At 38.5% G+C, this 4,642-nt stretch overlaps 1 protein-coding gene across 1 annotated transcript in view; it reads left to right on the top strand.

Moving 5' to 3' along the window:
• Positions 1-475: 475 nt before the first annotated feature.
• LOC135212125 (peptide transporter family 1-like) overlaps positions 476-4,642 on the top strand; it is a 40,160-nt gene continuing 35,993 nt past the window's right edge. The window contains exon 1 of the mRNA XM_064245525.1: positions 476-551. The gene's annotated coding sequence lies outside the window, so the exon portion shown is untranslated. The remainder of the gene's footprint in view (positions 552-4,642) is intronic.

Below are 4,642 nucleotides of genomic sequence, written 5' to 3'. Positions count from 1 at the left end.
CATATTAGAAATATATTAATTCCGAGATAGAGCGAATTACATAGGGCATTTGGAGCTTAATGCATATATATGCGTTTGTGTGTGAGCATTTTACATAGCTAGGACGTTAACCCTTAAAATTAACCTTCATTTATTATATAACAAAATCTATTATATAATTCTTATATTCTGTTCATTATATTAGTATACTCCAAATAAGTGGAATTCTGCAATGTTTCTTAAACTCTTGATCTTTAAATACTTTTTTCCATTTTTATGATGAACTAAGTTCCTTCGTAAATCAGATTTATCACGATATTTTTTTTTATTTATCATAATATTTCTATTTCTCATCTCTCGCGTTCTACGCAAATCACGACGAGATGCCAGGGAAACTGGTACCTTTCTTCCTCTTCCCCCTCCTCCTCCTCCTCCTCCTCCTGGACTCCTTCGTCTTGTAGGAAGAGTGGACTTCGAAACAGCGGGCCACCACCGCCAGTCTCTCGGTTTCTTTGGTGGAGGAAGGTTGTGCCACGTTCCCACTCGACCGTTTAAATCGCCTGAGGCGTGAGGTGCGCTTACAATTTCGTTCATTTTGGATGAGCATACGATAGGCATTGTCGAGTGTTTTACGGCTTCTGAATGTATTTGTCTTAGTTTAGGTTTGGTTCTTTTTTTTCTGCGGCTCCAAAACCTGTTTTGACGATTGGCTTGACAGTTTTTAAAACGGTATATTGGATGTCTGTCTGAGGCAGGTTTGTATCTGAACGCTATGTTCTTTAAGGGTGTAAACGTCTAAACGCCTCCTCAATTCCTGAGAGTAGGATTCGGTGTAAGAGTTACCTTTATACTCCCGAGAGCTGAATTCGTGTAACGTAACATGAACCACCCTTCCGGGCAGGTAAACAGTTAACTGTAAACAAAGCACATATGTGTGATTAATACTACCGTTATTATTTATAGAAATAGAATTATTTGCAGTAGTAAACTGGGCAAATATGTGTATTAGTTACTACCACAATTTTTATCCATTATTTTGGAGGAGTCTCGTGAAAAAATACAGATGAAAATACAAAGCGATCAATAATTAAACTCAAAATAAATACTTTCCTGACATTAAAAATACGTATAATTACATTGCAGGGTGGTCAACCTCTCTCTCTCTTCTAACTCTCTAATCTCTCCTCTCTCCCACTCTCTCTCTCTCTCTCTCTCTCTCTCTCTCTCTCTCTCTCTCTCTCTCTTCTTCTTCTTCTTCTTAATCTTTTGTAATTTATATTGTTGACATCTGCCCTCGGATACAAAAGGGTATCAGCTCCCCACTCTCACTGGACTTTGACCTTAAAAAGCACAAGGAAATATGGCATTGCAGCTTAATTTATATTCGCAAGTCATAAAGATAACACGTGTCCTTATCTAGTATATTACGAACCGAGAGCTTCTATGGAAGAGATGTTATGATCATTATCATCGTAATGGTAACCTGATGCTTTCGTTGTTTCTTGCTTTAAATCTTCAGCTGATAACCCTTATGGACAGAGTCAACCGACTACAAACCCACGAGGGCCCCAAAGGGAAATCAGCCTGCACACAGACAACTTATAGGAACGGGTGATTAAATAAATAAATGCGATGGTATAGAAAAAAAAAAAAGATACACTTGAAATGCGGGAGACGTCAGCGGCAGAGAGAAGGAATGAATTTGCTCCTCGTTTCAATCTTTGGAGATTAGAATATCCCACAAATGCACTGGGATAACTGTTCCACATTTTAGTCGTGGCCAAGATGAAACTCCTAGCGAACTGAATGGCTGTATTTTGATAACTTGTGTCTCGATGCATTTGTTAGTCGTTCGTAAAAGTACGCCTTGAAAAGCCTCAGAGAAACGAAGCTAATTGTGACTTAGACGATCGACGGATGCTTCTCTACAGATATTGCTCAACAAAAAAGTATAAAGTTGGATTTCTCTCCAGCGTTGCTATATCGAAAGGCCTTCAGAAAAAGTGTCATGTAACGGTATTATAACATTTTTGATGAAAATCGGAAGGGTAGCACCTTCTGGAGCCACGCGTCTCAGGAGTAAAGGCGGATAATGAAACATTTACCAGTAGATCAGAGTCTTCGAAGATTCCGAGGCCGCCTAGCGCCAGATGGCTCTTCGGGAAACAAGTTTATTTTTCTTCTCCTTTTCCTTACTCTTCCTCTTCTTCTTAGGTTATCAGACTCGCGACACATTCTCCGAACGGAGAAGGAATTTTGGCTTTGGAATGATTGGAGAAATGAGGATTTTCTTTGATTTTGCCAACGTGGAATCATAAAATTGACAAGGAACAACTTATGATGGAATTGGTGTTTTCAACATATAGCTTATCATAACGAAAACCGAAATCTATTTCTGACAAAGGGCGCAGAATTGTTCCTCAAAATAATCTGGACCTTGATTTTGTTCTCTTTGGTTATCAAAACCTAAATTCTTTTCCGTTTGTCAGGGATATGATCAATTTCCCATTATCGGGAACGTGACTCGGTTCCCCATATCATAAGATGATGCTATTTCCATTATCGGGACATAATTCCGTTTCCTCTGCCGTGAGTCTAATTTTGTTTCAGTACAGGGAACATGAATCCCATTGTTTTGAGAATTAAATTTCCTGATAAATGAAAAAAAAGTCAGTTTTCCTGACAGAGGAAACAGAAGCATGTCCCTGATAACTGAAACGGCGCCATGTTATGTTAAAGGAAACTGAATCATGTTTTCGATAATGTAAACTGAATCGTGTTCCTGATAACAGAGAGAGAATTACGTTTTTTATAACAAAAGATGCCCAAAATCAATGCTCTGATAATTCCAACATGTCTGTGACAAAGGAAACTAAACGTATTATTGATAAAGACAATGGAAACAGAAGCATTCATTGCGAATCTTACTTCTGATTCTTGTAATTATTGATATCACATATTGTCAGTAAGCTTCTTAAAAAAGAAGGAAGGAAGGAATACAGAATTTAGGCTAAAGGCCAAGCGCTGGGACCTATGTGGTCATTTAGCGCTTGAAGGGAAGTTGAGAGTAAGATGTTTAAAAGCTGTAACAGGAGGAAAACCTCGCTTTGCACGATGGCATAATTGTAGAAGAGGGTTGAGGAAAGTAAGACGGAAGAAAGAATATGAAAGGGGCTACAGTAAAAGAAATAAAAGGGGAAGCAGCTCGAAGGGACACTACAAAGAACCTAAATAATGCCTACAGTACACCGCGTGAGGTCCACCGACAGTACTAACCCCGTACGGGGACGTCTTCAAAAGAAATCTACAAGGAAACAGTTTTGCGGTTCATGGAGGTTGAGCCCATAGCTTACAGCTCGTACTAATGAGCACTCGCGTGCTTGTGGCTCATGAGAGCGTCATTTCTTTTCGCTCAAAAGTTGCATGACAGGCAGCCGTTATCCCAATGTTCAATTCCGTAAACACGGAATGCAGCCATGTGTCTGCTGAGATATGGTTATCTAAATCCTACGATCGTTTCTACTATATTTTTTGAAAAAACGATAGTAAATAACTTATAGTTCATGTCATGGCATTAATTGCGATTTAAAATTGTTCAGTAAGTTTTATTTTAATTTTTTGCTTATGTATTTGCTTCTGACTGGAGAGATTCAACTGGGAAGTTCAACTCTTTTGCGTTCATCGTTGGGTTTTCGAAATATAACACTTATCAACGATAAAGGTCTGTCTTTAGCATTCATTTTCCTCTCTCTCTCTCCTTTTCTAAAACAGTCTTTATCTCATTCCATGTAACGGCACACCTCTCTACAACAACCGGTACTATATCCTCAGGGTAAATGGTACTATAGTACGTCCGCCGAGTGAATTTGCAAAACGCAACAGCAACAATCTCGTACCCTACAACTTTCAGTCTCTCGATCGATAGAGAGACAGAGAGAGAATGTTCTAACTCTCAGTTAATTCCATGTACATACCTACTGACGAAGCCTGGCCCCAGGGGAAATAACCTTTCCTGTAGTCTCCTGCCTTCTGTTACCGAATACAACAATCACCTACGGCGACCATTAAGGTCAACCGATGGTAAAGATTTGCTAAGCAGTAGTTTCTGGGCTTCGACACTCACTGTGCTGGTATACATTGGCATCTTTTCTTAAATAAACGCAGGTAAAAGAAGAGAATTCCACATTCAAAAGTTGATAGTATGGAGGAGTGATCATATTGCTAGCATTCTCATTCCTTGGTTAGTCGTTGTATAGCGATGGTGACATCTGGTGGTGGGGGTCTGCTCATCACCGCGAAACTTGGTTATCCCCAAAATGCTTACTACATATTATGGCATGGCAGGAATTCTCTGACACGTTTTTATTATTTTTCATGCATCGCCCAATCGCTCACTTGTTCGTTTCTGCTACCATCTCCTAGTCTCTCAATATTTGCATGATATTTCTTTTTAATTCGTGGAAAGATGTCGTTCATTCCTCCATTAATAGCAAATATACCTTTCATATCAAAATTCGATGCAGATAAAACATAGAGGGAGAAACAATATATATATTATATATATATATATATATTATATATATATATATATATATATATATATATATATATATATATTAGGAACTAAATGAAGCAGGAACTTCAGCATTTCTAGTTATAAATT

The sequence above is a fragment of the Macrobrachium nipponense genome, chromosome 40 (genome assembly GCF_015104395.2).
Source record: "Macrobrachium nipponense isolate FS-2020 chromosome 40, ASM1510439v2, whole genome shotgun sequence".
NCBI lineage: Eukaryota > Metazoa > Arthropoda > Malacostraca > Decapoda > Palaemonidae > Macrobrachium > Macrobrachium nipponense.
The sequence above is the reverse complement of the archived record's forward strand: the minus strand, read 5'-3'. Positions and strand labels throughout refer to the sequence as shown.